Source organism: Microcaecilia unicolor, chromosome 6, assembly GCF_901765095.1.
Source record: "Microcaecilia unicolor chromosome 6, aMicUni1.1, whole genome shotgun sequence".
Taxonomy (NCBI): Eukaryota; Metazoa; Chordata; class Amphibia; order Gymnophiona; family Siphonopidae; genus Microcaecilia; species Microcaecilia unicolor.
This window is the reverse complement of record NC_044036.1, coordinates 61,167,415-61,187,416: the sequence shown is the minus strand read 5'-3', so window position 1 is coordinate 61,187,416 and position 20,002 is coordinate 61,167,415. Positions and strand designations below refer to the sequence as shown.

Here is a 20,002-nt window from a genome sequence, read left to right as displayed (position 1 = left end):
CAGGTCAATTGAACCTCGCAACGGCGAGGGCATAACAGAAATTGACCTACGAAGAACAACTAACTGAGAGTGCAGCCTGACCAGAATAAATTCGGGTCCTGGAGGGTGGAGTTGGATTTACACCCCAAATAGATTCTGCAGCACCGACTGCCCGAACCGACTGTCGCATCAGGTATCCTGCTGGAGGCAGTGATGTGATGTGAATGTGTGGACAGATGACCACGTCGCAGCCTTGCAAATCTCTTCAATAGTGGCTGACTTCAAGTGAGCCACCGACGCTGCCATGGCTCTGACACTGTGAGCCGTGACATGGCCCTCCAGAGTCAGCCCAGCCTGGGCATAAGTGAAGGAAATGCAATCTGCTAGCCAATTGGAGATGGTGCGTTTCCCGACAGCGACCCCTATCCTGTTAGGGTCGAAAGAAACAAACAATTGGGCGGACTGTCTGTGGGGCTGTGTCCGCTCCAAGTAGAAGGCCAATGCTCTCTTGCAGTCCAATGTGTGCAACTGACGTTCAGCAGGGCGGGTATGCGGTCTGGGAAAGAATGTTGGCAAGACAATTGATTGGTTAAGATGGAACTCCGACACCACCTTCGGCAGGAACTTTGGGTGGGTGCGGAGCACTACTCTGTTGTGATGAAATTTGGTATACGAAGCATGAGCTACCAGGGCTTGAAGCTCACTGACCCTACGAGCTGAAGTAACTGCCACCAAGAAAATGACCTTCCAGGTCAAGTACTTCAGATGGCAGGTATTCAGTGGCTCAAAAGGAGGTTTCATCAGCTGGGTGAGGACGACGTTGAGATCCCATGACACTGCAGGAGGCTTGATAGGGGGCTTTGACAAAAGCAAGCCTCTCATGAATCGAACGACTAAAGGCTCTCCAGAGATGGCTTTACCTTCCACACGATAATGGTAAGCACTAATCGCACTAAGGTGATTCCTTACTGAGTTGGTCTTGAGGCCAGACTCTGATAAGTGCAGAAGGTATTCAAGCAGGTTCTGTGCAGGGCAAGAACGAGGTTCTAGGGCCTGGCTCTCACACCAAACGACAAACCTCCTCCACTTGAAAAAGTAACTCTTTTTAGTGGAATCCTTCCTAGAGGCAAGACAGACACGGGAGACACCCTCAGACAGACCCAACGCAGTGAAGCCCTCAACATCCAGGCCGTGAGAGCCAGGGACTGAAGGTTGGGGTGCAGCAACGCTCCGTCGTTCTGCGAGATGAGAGTCGGGAAACACTCCAATCTCCACGGTTCTTCGGAGGACAACTCCAGAAGAAGAGGGAACCAGATCTGACGGGGCCAAAAGGGCGCGATCAGAATCATGGTGCTGCGGTCTTGCTTGAGCTTCAGTAAGGTCTTCCCCACCAAAGGTATGGGAGGATAAGCATACAGGAGGCCGGTCCCCCAATGAAGGAGAAAGGCATCCGACGCTAGCCTGCCGTGTGTCTGAAGTCTGGAACAGAACAGAGGCAGCTTGTGGTTGGTCTGAGAGGCGAAAAGGTCCACCGAGGGGGTGCCCCACTCTCGGAAGATCTTGCATACCACTCTGGAATGGAGCGACCACTCGTGCGGTTGCATGACTCTGCTCAGTCTGTCGGCCAGACTGTTGTTTACGCCTGCCAGGTATGTGGCTTGGAGGAGCATGCCGAACTGGCAAGCCCAACGCCACATCCCGACGGCTTCCTGACACAGGGGGCGAGATCCGGTGCCCCCCTGCTTGTTGATGTAATACATTGCAACCTGATTGTCTGTCCGAATTTGGATAATTTGACAGGACAGCCTTCAGTGCGTTCCAGATCGCTCGGAGCTCCAGGAGGTTGATCTGAAGATCCTTTTCCTGGAGGGACCACAGTCCCTGGGTGTGGAGCCCATCGACATGAGCTCCCCACCCCAGGCGAGATGCATCCGTCGTCAGCACTTTCGTGGGCTGTTGAATTTGGAATGGATGTCCCAGGGTCAAATTGGTCCGAATGGTCCACCAGTGCAGTGAAGTGCGGCAACTGGTGGAGAGGCGGATGACATCTTCTAGATTCCCGGTGGCTTGAAACCACTGGGAAGCTAGGGTCCATTGAGCAGATCTCATGTGAAGATGAGCCATGGGAGTCACATGAACTGTGGAGGCCATATGACCCAGAAGTCTCAACATCTGCCGAGCTGTGATCTGCTGAGACGCTCTGGTCTGGGAAGCCAGGGACAGGAGGTTGTTGGCCCTCGCTTCAGGAAGGAAGGCCTGAGCCGTCTGAGTATTCAGCAGAGCTCCTATGAATTCCAGAGACTGGGCTGGCTGGAGATGGGACTTTGGGTAATTTATCACAAACCCCAGCAGCTCCAGGAGGTGAATAGTGCACTGCATGGACCGGAGAGCTCCTGCCTCCGAGGTGTTCTTGACCAGCCAATCGTCGAGATATGGGAACACGTGCACTCCCAGCTTGCGTAGATACGCCGCTACCACCACGAGGCACTTTGTAAACACCCGTGGGGCAGAGGCGAGCCCAAAGGGCAGCACACAATACTGAAAGTGCCATGTGCCCAGGCGGAATCTGAGATACTGTCTGTGAGCTGGCAGTATCGGGATGTGAGTGTATGCGTCCTTTAAATCCAGGGAACATAGCCAGTCGTTTTTCTGAATCATTGGCAGAAGGGTGCCCAAAGAAAGCATCCTGAACTTTTCTTTGACCAGGAATTTGTTCAGGCCTCTCAGGTCTAGGATGGGACGCATCCCCCCTGTTTTCTTTTCCACAAGGAAGTACCTGGAATAGAATCCCTGCCCTTCCTGCCTGGGTGGTACGAGCTCGACCGCATTGGCGCTGAGAAGGGCGGAGAGTTCCTCTGCAAGTACCTGCTTGTGATGGGAGCTGAAGGATTGAGCTCCCGGAGGACAATTTGGTGGCAGGGAGGCCAAATTCAGGGCGTATCCGCACCGCACTATTTGGAGAACCCACTGGTCGGAGGTTATGAGAGGCCACCTTTGGTGAAAAAATTTCAACCTCCCTCCGTCCGGCAGACCCTCCGGTACGGACACTTTGAGGGCGGCTATGTTCCCATGGATCCAGTCAAAAGCCCGTCCCCGGCTTTTGCTGTGGAGGCGCAGGGGGCTGCTTAGGCGCACGCTGTTGACGAGAACGAGCGCGCTGGGACTGTCCCTGTGCCTGACGAGGCCTTCGGGCCGGCTGGGTGTACCTACGCTTGGTAAAGGCATAGGGCGCAGCCTGCCGGGCCCGGGAAAAACGTCCACCTGCTGAGGTGGATGCTGAAGGCGCCCGGTGGGAGAGCTTGTCGAGGGCGGTTTCCCGCTGATGCAGTTGGTCCAACAGCTGCTCGACCTTCTCGCCAAAAATATTATCCCCCGGCAAGGGACGTCGGCCAGTCTCTGCTGGGTGTGGTTGTCCAGGTCAGAGGCACGCAGCCATGAGAGCCTGCGCATCACTATACCTTGGGCCACAGCACGAGATGCCACGTCACAGGTGTCATATATACCCCTGGACAGGAACTTTCTGCATGCCTTCAGCTGCCTGACCACCTCCTGAAAAGGCCTGGACTGCTCCGGCGGGAGCTTGTCAACCAGGTCCGCCAGTTGCTTCACATTATTCCGCATGTGGATGCTCGTGTAGAGCTGGTAAGACTGGATGCGGTTCACGAGCATGGAAGATTAGTAGGCCTTCCTCCCAAACGAGTCCAGAGTGCGAGACTTCCGCCCCGGGGGCGCCGAGGCGGTATCCCCTCGAACTCCGTGCCCTCTTGAGAGCAGAGTCCATGACCGCCGAGTCATGAGGCAATTGGGGCCGCATTAACTCTGGGTCCGAGTGGATTCTGTATTGGGACTCTGCTTTCTTGGGGATGGTGGGATTAGATAGTGGTTTCAACCAGTTCCGAAGCAGTGTCTCTTTGAGGACATTGTGCAACGGTACCGTGGAGGACTCTCTAGGTGGTGATGGATAGTCGAGGACCTCGAGCATCTCAGCCCTCGGCTCATCCACAGAGACCACGGGAAAGGGAATGCAAATAGACATATCCCTGACAAAGGAGGCAAAGGAGAGGCTCTCAGGTGGCGAGAGCTTTCTCTCTGGTGAAGGAGTGGGGTCGGAGGGAAGGCCCACAGACTCCTCTGAGGAGAAATATCTGGGGTCGTCCTCCTCCCCCCACGAGGCCTCTTCCTCGGTGTCGGACATGAGCTCGTGCAGCTCAGTCCTCAACCGGGCCCGGCTCAACGTCGAGGCACCGAGGCCTCGGTGGCGTCGTCGAGCGGTGGACTCCCGCGCCGGCGGGGATGAAGCTCCCTCCATCGACGGGGACTCCACCTGCGTGGCAGTCGAGACCGGCGCCGCAAGCGGCGTCGGCGTCAAAGGCCTCGGCACCGGGCTAGAGCACGCCGGCGCCACAGTCAACGGCGCCGAGGGCGCAAGCACCCCCGGCGCCGGCACAGTCTGGCGCATCAGCCCTTCCAGAATCCCCAGAAGGATGGCTCGGAGGCACTCGTCCAGGCCCGCTGTCGGGAAAGGCGAGGGGGCCGGTAGAGGCGTCGGTGCCGGAAGCTGTTCGGGTCCAGGAGACTGCACCGAAGTGCTGGCACCCTGACGTGGCGGTACCTCTACTACAGAGGGGGACCTCTCCTCTCGATGCTGCCGCTTCCTCGGCGTCGACTCATCTCCGGCGCCGGGAGCCAGATGCATCGAGGGCGACCGATGACGGTGTTTCTTAGCCTTTTTGCGGTGCCCGTCATTGGCGCTTGGTGGAATTGAGGAGGAGGAGGTCGATCCCCCTCGGCCTCGAGGGACCGGGTCCGACAGGGTTCGGTCCCGAGGGCCCTGGGTAGAGGGAGTGACCGGGGCCGATTGCCCATGCGGCCTCTCACCCCTGCCTTCACCGGGGGACCGGCGGGCCGACGGGACCTGTGCTCCTGGGGTCGATGCCATCGGTGCCGATTTTGTGGACATCGATACCGGTACCGAAGAACCGGCTGTCGATACCGATGCCGTCAAAGTCGACATCGAGGGGCCGGCGCAAGTTCCAAAAAGACGGTCCCGAAGAACTTGCCTCGCTACCTGTGTCCGTTTCCGGAAACCGAGACACAAAGTACACGTCTTGGTATCGTGCTCCGGCCCGAGGCACTGGAGGCACCAAGCATGAGTGTCGGTCTGCGAGATATGCCAGCCGCACCGACCACACTTTTTAAATCCACTCGGGACCTTCGAGGACATCGACGGAAAAATCGTGTCGGCGAAGTCAAAGTCGTCGATGGTGGCGGTAAAATTCACACCTCGAAAATAAATCGACCGCGCGGCCACAAGGCCGCAACGCGACGCCCCCGCTAAGAGACGAGGGAAAACACAAAGTTCAGCGTTTTGTTTTTTTATAAACTAAATAGAAAAAACGGAGAACCACGAGAAAGAGAGAAAATTTGCGGCGAAAGCGCGATCCGGTTTCCGGGGCTGACAGAGAGAGAGACGAACACGGCTCTCTCCAGCGCGGAAAAGAAAAGACTGAGCGGGAACGGTCACGCACGGGCGTGAAGACGGCCGCGCATGCACGGTGGGCGTGCCCTGCGTGCGGACCACCCGCGAAGTTTTGTTCCGGTTGGTGGGGGCTGCCGTGGACGTCAACCCAGTCGTGAGAAAAAGCAGCCTGCTTGTCCTCGGAGAAAGCACAATACACAAATGCAATATGATTGAAAACAAATATTATCAAAAACCTAACCTGAGAGCACATACTTCCTAAATGCCTAAAACGACTTGTGGGAGGATACATACTGAAAAAGAGAAATCACAGAGATTGGCAGAGAATTCCAAATTTTTTCAGCTTGAAAGGAAAACAAACTTGAAAAAATACTTTTCAAGCAAAATCCTTTTCATGAAGGAGATGATAATTGTAGATAATTTAGGGCGTTAATTTAGAAGACAACAGTTTAACCATCAAACACATATATGCCGGAACAGTGATCTGACCGATGTTAAAAACAAAACAGCACAATTTAAAATGTATTCTGGCCTCTACCGGCAGCCAATGAAAGTCAGCATAATAAGGAGAGACTCTAAGGGCCCTGTTTACAAAGGCACACTAGCGTTTTTAGCGCGCACTAAAAACTAGCACAAGCTAACTGTGTAGATGCTCATAGGAATTTTATGGGCATCTACATGGTTAGCACACGCTAAAAATGCTAGTGAGCCTTTGTAAACAGGTCCCTAAATGTTTAGCAATAGACCTTGAACAGTTGGATATCTCTGTTAAAGCCTTTTGAACACAACTTCCAGGTCAACTCTTTCCCTTGTTTTGTCTGCAGTGAAATTTATTTCTGTACCTCAACAACATGTAAGATGGTGATGGAATAAAGAAAAATCTCAGAAACAATAAAATCTGTTACAAAGAAATTTTGATATCTGTACAAAGATGTGTTTCTTATGGTTCCCATATGCATCAACAAAAGGTTTAAATTACAAATAACTGATACATTTAAATGGACTGGGGGGTCACGTGATGCAGTGATCGGCGATGGACGCGTTTTCCACTAGCTGCTCAGGGACCCGTCTCCAGCCTTGAATCCTCTCAACATCCTTGGTTGAAATAGGCAACCTCTCTTCCATATAAGTTTCTAGACCCTATGGACAAATTTCTTATGCAGTCAGGGATGGCTGCAGCAGTAAAAACCTCGAAGCGAAGACGAACAGTCGAGAACTGTGGAAAACAAAATGGCGCCGATATCTCCAGCAGCTTCCCCGCCATATCCAACAGCCGATTCCATGACTGTGGAGCTTACAGATTAGGTGGTAAGAGCATTGGATCCCCGATTCACGCAACTCTCAGATCAATTAGCAGGGTTAACAGCGTTAACCTCAGAACTCACCCGTCGTACCGGGGAAATAGAGGCGAGAGTGTCGGAAGACACCCAGCAGGAGCATACAGGCCATATTGAGAGACTGGAACTGCTGATTACTGAATACCAACAAAAATTGGATGATTTGGAAAATCATTCCCGCCGTGAGAATTTGCGCTTTATGGGATTTCCAGAGTCTATTGCAGAGGGACAGATTAAGCAGACGCTGGAGACATGGCTTTTGGCGCAATTCCCAGAAGCAGGTGAAGGAGGGCCGATCCGCCTGGACAGAGTGCACCAGGTGGGCCAAAAACAACCGAGAAACAAGGCCAAGGGTGATCATTGCAAAATTTCATAATTATTCCCAGAAGGCAGCAGTGCTACGTTTGTATAAAGGCAGTAAGGAGGACATAAAATACGAAGGAGGTCTGATCAAAATATTTCAAGACTACTCCACAGTATTAACTGCCCGCCGTCGGGCTTTCACCACGGTATGCGCTCGACTAGTTGAGAAGAAACAAAGATTCATCCTGCAGTACCCGGCTACTCTGAGAGTGTTTACAAGCAACGGCTGGAAATCATTCTCAACCCCAGAAGCCGCCACCGACTGGACAAACCAACCCCAGGAGCACGGATGAAGACGAGGGAATCTCAACTGCCACATAAATACTGGCTATATTTATGACTCAGTAGCTTAGTGGTAACATCAGTCTGAGAACTTACTGGGAAAATAATATGCCTTTGGACATATGATACTCCTGAGAGAAACACAGGGAAGATGGTACAGCGAGGACTATCAGTATGGATGGCCATCAGAAGCCTGTATGCTTTATGCTGCTTATGTAATTTTATAAGGAAGGTAATGATTTGTTAGGGGGGGGGGGGTTGGAGGCTGGAGACGAGGCTCCTATTGCATTATAGAGCCTCACTTTGTCGGCTGGGCTTGCCGGGCGGATAAAGTATGTTTGTTAAGGACAGGGACTTGGGGGAGGTTGAGGGGAGTGGAGAGCGGGAGGGGGGTGGGGGAAGTATGGGAAAGGCTTGGGGGGGGGGGGGAGTTTTGTTGAGCCTAGTATACGGCCATTGAGAGTTTATGTGGAAGGGGTTAATGGAGTGGATAGGAATAATGGAATCAATTTGAGGGGGGTGGGAGATCTACAAATGTTAAACTTGTTTATGTTCACTAATGGTATATGCATATTCACCTTAGTACCAGGAGTTGTGGCTGGGAGACCCCGGGCATTGGATATTCTAGGTCTACTCACTCTTGCAGGTGTGGCCAGAGTCAATGACAATCACTCAGCACTCAGATTAATATCCTGGAATGTATTGGGAATCATTTTCCCTGTTAAGCGAACAAAAATCCTTACCACACTCAAACACTACAAAGCATCAATTGCTTGTTTACAAGAGACGAAATTGTCAGACGTAGAACACCAAAAATTAAAGCAACAGTAGGTGAGAGAGTGCTACTTTTCGTCTTCAGCAGGGCGCAGAGGGGGAGTAGCCATTCTTCTTAAGTGTGGTCTGCCGTGCACGTCACGTCTGGTAGAGAAGGACTCAGAGGGAAGATATGTCCTAATTCATTTGAATTAAATGGGGCAGGAATGTTACATTTGTGCAGTCTATGGCCCTAACAATTATGATGTTCAATTCTTTCACTCCTTAGTTCAGCTGGGCTTGAAACATGATTCAGCGCCATGGATTTGGTTAGGAGATTTCAATCAAGTCTTGGACCCCACACTAGATAGGTCAGTGCCTACGGCCTGTGGAGCTTTAGGCAAGAGGAAGGGTCTTCCATACCTGTGTAAATTGTTAGATGTTGTGGACCCTTGGTGCCTTCTGCACCCTACACGAGACTACACCCACCTTTCAAGAGTTCACCAGACATGGTCCCGCATAGACTATATTCTCATCAATACCTCACTATTCTCCCGAGTACGGTCAGCATAGATTGGGGTATGATCAGAGACCGCCATAGGGCCAATCTGGATTGACTTGATGTTGGGGGTCAGTGTTCGGGACCTCGGTCACTGGAGATTCCCTGCTTATATGGCTGACAGCCTCGATTTTAAACACTTTGTAATTCAGAAGTGGGAATCTTATTTAGAAACAAATTGAGATCAACAAGATAATCCGTCCCTGTTTTGAGAAACGTCTAAAGCAGTGATACGCGGTGAAATAATTAGCTACATGAGTACCCGAGCAAAAAGGTTGGCCCAGGGCATTATATTACTAGAACGCCGTTATAAATAGGCCAAACAAACACATCACAAACACCCATCTAGGGTCACATATGGCCAAATGATGGCAACACTGGCAGCTCTGAATTAATTAATTCATGAGCGTACAAAAAAGTATCTCTCTTACCAACTTTTTCAATACTTTAGGTTTGGCAATCACGCGGGAAGGCTTCTGGCTAGCTTGGCGAAAACGTGGTCACCAAGAACTTTTATCCCAACTTTAAAAGGCTCAGATGGAAAGAGGAGAACTAATCCAACTGATATTTTGCAAATCTTTCAGGCCCATTTCTCTAACATGTTCCGGGCAGGTCACTCACAGATGGGGCCATCTGTGAAGGACTATTTGGAAGATTTTGGGATTCCTAAGATTCCATTAGAAGCACATGCCCAGCTTAGGGCCCCTCTACGCTCCCAGGAAGTCCAACAAATCATTAGATCTCTCCCAATGGCAACTAGTCCCGGTGCTGATGGATTCTCCTCTGCATACTATAAGATGCTGAACCTACAGGTGTGCGTTCCACTAACCAGGTTTTATGATGAGGTTGTGGAGAGGGAGTCCTTTCAATCCCGGGCAAATGAGGCTCTTATCACCCTGGTACCCAAACCAGGTAAATCCCATGACTCCCCAGAGGCTTTTCGACCAATTTCGCTGCTTAATGCAGATGTAAAAATATTAACGAAAATCTTAGCAGAAAGACTGGCCAAACACCTACCAAATATAGTGGGGGACCACCAAGTGGGCTTTGTTAAAGGTAGGCACCCGGGACTGAATGTACGTAGAGCCCTACTCGCAATGGCCCATAGTCAGGCACTTAGCATACCTTTGCTTTTAGTGAGCCTGGACGCAGAGAAAGCCTTCGATCAGGTACAATGGAACTATCTTTTTGAGGTGTTAAGATATGTTGGCTTGTGGGGATGGTTTCTCCAGGCGATTGCCTCCTTGTACGCAGAGCCGACAGCCCATATAACAGTGAATGGGCTGTATTCAGAGGCTTTTTCAATCGGTAGAGGCACTAGACAAGGCTGTCCCCTATCCCCACTATTGTTTCTGTTGTACCTTGAGCCTTTTTTGTGCACTGTAATGAAAAACCCCGGGATCTCGGGAGTGACCATGCCGGGGCTCTCGGTCAAGGCACTGGCCTACGCAGATGATATCCTCCTCACACTCACAAACCCACAACATTCACTACCAGATCTGCTGGAGGCGGTGAAGAAATTTGGCTACTATTCAGGCTTTAGTCTTAACTTGCACAAATCCGTGGCATTGCCCACTCAACCCTCCATTCGCAGCCAGTGGGAGGGAGAGTTCCCTATTAGGTGGGAGACCTACCATATTAAATATCTAGAGGTTTACATTCCAGTTAAACTAAACCAGATATATAGAATCAATATCAGTCCACTGTGGACCTCCACAAAGACTACATTGTCGATGTGGCAACATCTCCCTCTATCTCTTTGAGGTAGAGTCGCATTATATAATATGATAATAGTGCCCAAATGGATATACGTAGTTCAGGTATTGTCCCTTTTTCTTACACATAAAGACGATTTGAGCTTGTATCGCCTGCTAAGACAGTTTCTTTGGAATGGCCGCCGGGCAGTGGCATCAATGGCACAAACATATCTTCACAGAAGCAGGGGCGGTTTGGGGGCTCTTAGTATTAAACTACTCTCTATAGCTAGCTGTATGAGGCACCTATAGGACTGGTTCAGAGGCACATCACATTTATCTTTTCTTGACGTAGAGTGCTTGATACTGGGAGACGTACATTTTAGTTATAGGTTGCATGCAAAACCGGGCCAAGCACATACACCAGCACACCTGATGTTCCTTTTCTCCTCTTTGAGGAGGACATGGAGGTGGGTCTGCAAATACTATAAGGTCAATCAGCACTCCTCCCCACTTCTGCCACTCTCTGGAAATGCTGATTTTCTAGTGGGGAGCTCCTCGGCTGCTTTCGAGCGACTGAGAACCAAAGGGACTATCTTCCTATTTCAAGTATTAACCGAGGAGGGGATTCTAAAGTCTTCAGCAGATTTGCAGGTCAGTGCAGGCCTCCCCGTGCAGGATTTCCTGACTTATTTTCAGTTGAGACATTATATAGGGTCACTGCCAAGGAACTCTCTCACATCGGGGGTATGGGAAAAGCTTGTAGATATTTATGATCTGGAGGCACAATTGTCAGTACCCCTTAAATATTATCACACTAAACTAAGAGAGGATGCGCCGAAGGTGGCGTATAGGTCTCTGGCTCAGAGATGGTCGTTAGAATTGGGATGCCACGTCCGAGATACACATTTTCAAACATGTCTACTGAGAAGCTATACAGTTTTCGGGAGCACGGATGTGTAGGAAATGCAATACAAATTTGTTATGCGCCTTTATATATCCCCACACAGAGCATTTCGAGCTACCATCCAGCCCAGTGACGACTGTCCAAAGTGCTCTGGGCTGGGTGCCCACTTGGGGCATATGTTTTGGCGTTGTCCTCCAGTGTTAATCTTCTGGTCCTTGGTTTGTTTCCATGTCTCTTGGATGTGGAATGTCTCGTGGAGGTGTGCTCCTGCAATGCTGTTTGATGTATTTCACATGCCGGGTCCGCCCAGAGCAGGCCTGAAAGATTTTCTAAGGCATGCAGTAATGATGGGGGAAAAAACGATTCTTAAGACATGGTTGCAATCAGACAACCCCTCTATCCAGCTTTGGAGGTCATATATGATTAATCTAAGCACTACAGAGCATAGGATGGTCCCAGACCTATCCTCACGTAAGCGGGATAGATATCTGCAGTGTTGGTCCCCTTTTTGCGACACCTTGACTCCACTTGCTCGCAGTAGGGTACTCAATGGCTGACTAGGCAATAGATAAGTCTTACTTAATTGAAGCAGGGGGAGGGGGGGAGAAAAGAAAAGTAATGGTGGCACATTGTATCTTTGGAGTATAGACGTGTTTAGAATACTGAATGCGAGAATCATTGATTTGTTGTATTAGCACTAACTTGCCATCAATAAACCATAATTAAAAAAAATGTAAATGGACTGATACAAAAATGAAATTCTTCTCAACTGCACATGAATTATTTGTTCAATATTCACAATTCGTCCCAGCCTTCAGATAACCTGGAATTAACTGAAATTGAAAAGATAAAACTACAGGACCTCCCTTCCACCCCCAAAAAAGCTCCCCACATCAGGAACGCTCTTCAGATGTGTTTGATTTTGGGATGTATGTGCAGTGTAAAGGAAACATTTTAGCAACTGGAAACTGAAATTACGTTTTTGCAGACCCAGTTCTATGGTGGAAACTGAATTAACAAATTTACCCAAACCTGAGTATATGTGCTAAAGCACAGGTTCTTAACCAGTGGTGCTTGCATCCCTAAGGGCACAGAAAGAGGTCAAACAGGGTACAGAGGGAGAAGAAACCTGAGGCAATTTAATGAGGTCTTGTAGAGAGAATGAAGGCCATTATTAGGGCAGTTATTGATAGTATAATTATATGCTACTGTTAGTGACATATTAGCAGATAACACTTAGTGACATATGCTGTCAGTAGTCACTAGTGGATATGTGTTTTAGGAAGGGGGGTGCGAGGGTGTCTTTGATCAGTTAAAGAGGTGTGGGAACTAAAAAATATTAAGAAACCCTGAGCTAAAGCCTTTCTGACCAGTCCTTCCACCAAGTGTGCCAAGTAAAAGGCTGCTCAGTACAGTTGGGGCCACCTTTTTTTTTTTTTTTTAAAGCAGAACTTGTCTTTCTCATGAAAACACAGAACATTTGGTGTTTCTGAAATCAAACTTATCAAACTTTGAATAGGTCTCTAAGGAACAATTCTTTTTAAGGTAGACGTAAAGAATAATAGTGGAGCTACTAAAAAATATAATAAAAAATGGCATGACTTCCTAAGTATGTAAGTTTAATGATGACCATTTAATGTTAATGTGCTGTTGTCAATAATTCATATTCGGTATTCGGCTGAAGAGCAAAAAATGCTTTTTGGTACAACTCTACTGATCACCCAGTTTAACTGCTTTTATTCCTACTGGCTGGTTTATCAATCTTTCATGTGGAAAAGTATTAAAGGCTTTACTAAAGGGCAGATAGGCCATATTGACTGTTTCTCTCTGATCTATTATTCAGTTCATCACAACAAAGCTTCCCATTTATTGAAAATATATTATCTCCATTTGTTAAGATCAGGTCCAGTCAGGGGCAGCCTATTGCGGATATGAGGAGATGCAGTCATGTGAAGAGACTCACTGCAGGGCTTCATTTACATAAAAGTCGGTACAGTCTGAAAAGTGGGGCCATGTCCAAAAACCTGCCACTGGGACTGGTGCTATTTAACATATTTATTAATGATCTGGAAATGGGAACGACGAGTGAGGTGATTAAATTTGCAGATGGCAAAACTACTCAAAGTTGTTAAAGTGAATGTGGATTGTGAAAAATTGCATGAACACCTTAGGAAGTTAGAAGACTGGGCATCCAAATGAGATTTAATGTGGACAAGTGCAAAGTGATGCACATTGGGAAGACCGATGCAAATCATAGTTATTTGATGCTAGGTTCCATCCTAGGAGTCAGCACCCAAGTAAAACATCTAGGTGTCATTATGGATACAATGAAATCTTCTGCTCAGTGTGTGGCGGCGGCCAAAAAAGCAAACAGAATGTTAGGAATTATTAGGAAAGGGATAGAAAATAATAAAGAAAATTATAACACCTTTGTAGCGCTCCATGGTGAGACCACACCTTGAGTATTGTGTGCAATTCTGATCACAGTATCTTTAAAAAAAGATATAGCAGAATTAGTAAAGGTTCCAAGAAGGTTGACCTAAATGAATAAGGGGATCTCCTCATATATGAGAAAAGGCTAAAAAGGTTAGGACTCTTCAGCTTGGAAAAGAGATGGCTGAGGGGGAATATGATAGAGTTCTACAAAATACTGAGTGCTGTACAACGGATAAACATAACTCGATTTTTCACTCTTTCAAAAAGTAAAAAGATTAGGGGGACACTCAAGGAAGCTACATGGTACTGCTTTTAAAACAGGAGGAAATATTTTTTCACTCAACAATTGTTAAGCTCTGGAACTCGTTGCCAGAGGATGTGGCATCAGTGGTTAATGCATCTGGGTTTAAAAAAGATTTGGACAAGTTCCCGGAGGAAAAGTCCATTGTCTGCTATTGAGATAGACATGGGAAAATCCATTGCTTATCCCTGGGATCATGGACAATAGTAGCATGAATTTGGCTACTATTCAGGATTCTGTTAGGTACTTGTGACTTTTGTTGCTCTTCTTATGTACAGATATATAAAAACTTCCACATATATGTAAAAATCACAGCACATAAATATATGTAGCAAGACTATAATGCTGCCATGCATAAGTATATATCTCTCTTGCGTAGATTTCTAAAATGGCTCTTTCTTTTGTACATAGTGGCTTTGTGCATTTATCTTTGGCAGCGCTATACATATTTTATAAAAAGCTTGGTGCTTGCCCTGCCTTTTATAAAATACTACCCCAGCTTTATATGCATAGACCTAAATGTCCATTGTGTTGCCTATCCAGCCTATACAAAGTTATCCTCAATTTATTATTGATGTTCAAGTATATAATCTCAAGTTCATTGTTGATTTAATCTTGAATTGATAATGAAGGTGACTGTTGGGCAGACTGTATGGACCATTCAGGTCTTTATCTGCCATCACTTACTACTACTACTACTACTGACTTACACTTACTATGTAACAAAAAACCAAATAGCAACAGTTTAAAATTAGCTATGAATTCACTCATATCTGCCAGCCATCATAACAAAATAATCAGAAATGTCATAGGACTTCTTTATATAGCAACATTTAAAAGACCGTTACCATGGCAACAAGTTTATTTCCCCTAAAGTCTTCTACAAAACCACAAGCATAAAATGTGTAGTTAGCCTGATGTTATGTACTATAAGCTATGATACCAAACAGTACAGTGAGGAAGCACTAAAGATAAAACCTCCTGAAAGAGCATGGAAGACTTGCTCAATAAATAGCACAGGCAAAAATGACAGACACCAAGCTTTCCATTCACAATTTACAAAACATCAAAATACAAACATTCCTTTGAACTACATATCTTTAGTTCAGTAATTTTTTTTTTAATTTGCAGAAGTCTTTATTGAAAATTGAGAGATATAACAAAGGCACATAAATTATAGAACCAGAAAATGAAAAAATATTACATACACTACATATCGAACACATTTTTAAACATTTTTCTGCTTCACTCTCAGTAAAATATACATGACAGTTAATATAACTAACAACTTGTAACCATTAAATTGGATCAAAGAGTCTTCACAGCGGTGTACAATAGCAAAACACAAATATACAAAAACAATATTGCAAAGCATAAAGTTATACCATAAGAGAAAATATGTCATATCACAATATAATATAACTTGCACTCTAAACTTCTGCAAGACCAATCCATACAATACAAATTCACCAAACCCCATATAACTAGAACTTAAACATTTTCTTCTACTAGTTAACAGTCCTGCTTTAAAAGCTGTCTCCCCCTACCCAATACAACACAGTGAAATATTTAAGTTCTAATGGAAATTCAAATACCCAAGTTTCATCTGCAAGTCCAGCAGGAGGCAGTTCCATAATGTAGGATCAACTACTAAAAAAAAGCCATGTTGTTCCACTCCTGCCTTTATACCACTGCCTCAATAAAAGCAACTCCAATAGGGCTCTCTGGCTCAATTGTATTTTCCCTCTCTACTTTATGCCCATCAACTTTTATCACACACTTTTGACTCCCTAAAGTTTAACAGGGAGCCAAAGTAAAAACATCAACATCGGCATTGCTCACTCATGCTGTCACGTTTTGCACTATTTGCAACTTCCTAATCAGTTCAGTAGCCAGACTTATCAAAAGAGAATTAGAGCAATCTAATTTGCCATGAGCCAATAAACAGAGAGCTGTATTAAGATCTCTTTGATTCAAACATGCGCTGAGATTCCTCACTGACTGCAGCTTTTAGAGAGCTTTCTTAAGTAAAGTCAGTCCATGGCAATCTAAGTCTAAAGTCAAGTCCTCTAATAATCCTAAATTCCTGGCATCTTCACACTGAGTACAAGGCATCCCATTGATTTTTTTTTTTTAAATTACACGTTCAAGAACTAATAATTCTCATTTAATGACTTACAGCCTGTGGGGTTTTTTCACCATTTAGTTTTAGCTTATTGTCAACTAGTCAAACTTTCTGTCAAGTATAAATTAAAAATATTGGTTTCCTCAATTGTGTCCTTCCCCAGTGGCATTAAAAGTTGAATGTCAAAAACCATAAAATGTGGGCTTACATGCCAGATTTCCCCAAATATTTAAGAACTAGTGGAACCATGCCCGTTTCCTCAACAATGAAACAGGCCCTAGGAAGGCTGTCATGTAAGCTTTTTTTTTTCTCTCTCCCCTGCCCCCTCTCCATGTCCAGCAATTCTCCCCTCCCCTCCATGTCCAGCGATTCTCCTCTTCCCTGCCCTCCCATCCATGTCCCGCGATTCTCTCCTCTACTGTCCTCCCATCCCATCCACGTCCATCAATTCTCCTCTGCCTCCCCTCCCTCCCTCCCCCCCCTCGATGTCCCGTGATTCTCTCCTCCCCTCGATTTGTACCTGAACGTTCTCTGGCTGGCTGGCGCTGGCTTCTGTTCCATTTGTAACATCCCTCCTGACGTCAGCTCGCCTCCAGCGTTCCCTTCCCTCTCACTGTTCTGCGGACGGGACAGTGAGGGGGAATGGAACGCTGAAGGCTGGCTGGCATCAGGAGATGTTACAAACCCAGGCAGCCAGACATGGAACATTGGCGGTGCAAATCAATCTATATAAATGAGCTTGGACCGACTCACCCGCAAATGCACAGTACAGCCCGAACATTGAGAGAGCAAAAGTCCAAGCCCCACCTCCACCAGCTCCAGAACCAGAAAGGAGGAGGAGTCAGAGGCGGGGTGAGGGGCAGAGAGTACAGAAAACAGCCCGAACGTAATGCAAACATTCTGTCTCTCACACACATGGAACTCAGAAGGGGAGGGAGGGTGGAGGGAAGGACGGGGCGTGGGAATCGAAGGGGGAGGGAGGGAGGAGGGCAGGAGGGGGCGTGGAAATCAGAGGGGGAGGGAGGAACGATTGAAGGAGGGGGTGTGGGAATCAGCTGTCATAAACAACAGCGTCACAATCAAAAGGGAGGCTCTAGGGAGGGAGGGAGGTAGGCCAGTAGCAGGAGCACTTGAACTCAACCAATAGGGAGGAACTCTGGCAGAAACATCAGATACAGCACTCAAAGCCGCCCCTGCATTGAAGCCACCCCGCGACACCCGTTGCAGAAAGCCAGGAAGAATCAGAGGAAGAAAATGGCGCTGCCTCCACAAATTTTGGACGTCTTTCTCATAGAAACATCCAATTTTGGAATTCCCTTAACTGCCCATTGCAGAAGCGACCAAATTTGGACGTCCTCTACTGCCCCGTCACAGAAACGTCCAAATTTTGGACATCCTCAACTGCATTTGCATGCTTGCAGGCCCCCATTCCCCCCAACGACGCATACCCCCCCCCCCAGCGACAGGGGACTGGAGGTCCCCCCGACGATGCCACCCCCCCAGGTTCAGGGAGGGCTGGAGATCTGGTGGGTCTCCAGCCCCCCCCCCAACCCCCCAGCAAATGGTCCCTGGTGGTCCAGTGGACACCGACCAAGCCCCCCCCCCCAGTGACAGGGGCTGGAGGTTCGCTGCACCGCCGGTCCTCCCTCCCCAACCCAACCCCCAGAATTGGCAAGGGTCCCTGTGTGATGGTGTCACTCCATTCGCCACCCACCCCCCCCCTGGTTGGAGAAGGGACGCAGACTGCCTCCCTCCTCTTCCTTCGACATTGCAAATGGCAGCGCCCAGCCCTGCCCAGTGCATCCTGGGATGCGCTGGGTGGGCTACACATCACATAAGGGAGTTCCCTTATGTTGTGTGTAGCCCCGCCCAGCGCATCCCAGGATGCACTGGGCAGGGATGGGCGCTGCCATTTGCGGCTTTGAAGGAAGAGGAGGGAGGCAGGCTGCAGTAGGGGGGCAGGCCGGCAGGCGGGCGGGCGGTGGATGGAGTGACACCATGACACAGGGACCCTTGCCAATGCTGGGGGTTGGGTTGGGAAGAGGGGACCAGCGGTCCAGCGGACCTCCAGCCCCTGTCACTGGGGGGGGGGGGGGGGGGCTTGGTTGGTGTCCACTGGACCACCAGGGACCATTTGCTGGGGGGTTGGGGGGGGGCTGGAGACCCACCAGATCTCCAGCCCTCCCTGAACCTTTTTGTGCCAGCTGCAGTGCTGTGAGGACACACACACATATACACACTCTCACTTTCTCTCTCTCCCTCTCTCTGAACTCTCTCTCTCTCTCTTTCAGACAGATGCACACACATATTTCATTACATTTTTCACAACAAATATGTCGCCCGTTTTAACGGGCTTTACGTCTTGTTATTATATCGGTTATATTAAATAGCTGAGGCAAAAGAGATAAACCCTGAGGAATCCTTGTTAGTAAAAGGTAAGGGAAAGAAATATTCTTGTTCATATCTACACATTGCCATCTTTGAGAAATGAGGTTATCTATTGTAATGTGGCCTGCCTCATACATAAGAAAAAATTCAGAAATGCTGTCAGTATTCTATTGCATATATTTTGAAACTTATAAATAAAAATTACATATAGATGAACAGGGGACCACAAGTGAAAGGTGCAGTATGTATTAAATTCATCCACTTAACCTCATACAATTTGATTCCCTCAAGTGAATACAAGTGTAATATCCAACAAATCTTATAAATTGCCTTCTACACCTAAGGATGCATCTCTCTTGATCAGATGCACATAATTCACCAAGTCAAAAGCAGTTCCGAGATTCAAAGGGAGTGGAGGACTAGCCTAGTGATTAGTGCAGTGGACTTTGATCCTGGGGAACTGAGCTCGATTTCCATTGCAGCTCCTTGTGACTCTGGGCAAGTCACTTAACCCTCCATTGCCCCTGGTACAAAATAAGTACCTGAATATATGTAAACTGCTTTGAATGTAGTTGCAAAAACCTCAGAAAGGTGGTATATCAAGTCCCATTTCCCTTCCCTTCTCTGTCCTGACAATAACCTCATCAAACAAGGAGACTAAACACAATCTAAATGTTGCATCCTTTTCTGAATCCTGACTGAAAGGGGTCACATACCTATTTGAAATATAATAAAAGAAAATGATTCAGATCAACATAGGAACTGACATCAATTCAAACTGGTTTCAATGAATATCTGATCTTTTATACCACTGATATTAATAAGTAAACCAACAATTAAATAAAACCCTATGATAGAGATTTTTTCATATTGTTGCAAAAAAGTACATCCTTCAGAGGTATGCATTTTAGTCAGTTTTAGTAAGTCAACTAACAGCACAGCAACAGGAGACAGTGTGCATTCAGGAATAGATTCAATAAACAGCACCCCACCCATGACCTGCGATAAGCTCGTATTCTGTAAAAGGTGCTCTGTGTGGAGCATCTTTCATAGAATACTAGCTTAGCATGCATTTTGTGCCTAATTTTGGGCACATTTACGCCTACCAAAGGCTGGTGTAAATGTTGGCGCCCAACTGATGACAGGTGCGCAACTGCAGGTATTCTATAATATCGCAGCTAATTTCTGAGAATGTCCCTGACTCCACTGTGCCCTTCTCATGGCCATGATACTTTGGCATTGCACGCTATGAAATTTAGGTGAAAATAGAAGAGGGCCATAGAGCAGATTCGTGCATAACTCCTAACTACTGCCAATTAAGTGCTTGTTAACTCCAATAATTTATTGTTAATGCCTGATTGACTAATTAGTTCATGCACAGATCTGGGATCCGCTCCCA

General features: G+C 47.3%; 1 protein-coding gene across 3 annotated transcripts in view; it reads right to left on the bottom strand.

Moving 5' to 3' along the window:
* PRKACB (protein kinase cAMP-activated catalytic subunit beta) overlaps positions 1–20,002 on the bottom strand; it is a 298,573-nt gene that overhangs the window by 61,696 nt on the left and 216,875 nt on the right. The gene's annotated exons all lie outside the window — the stretch shown is intronic.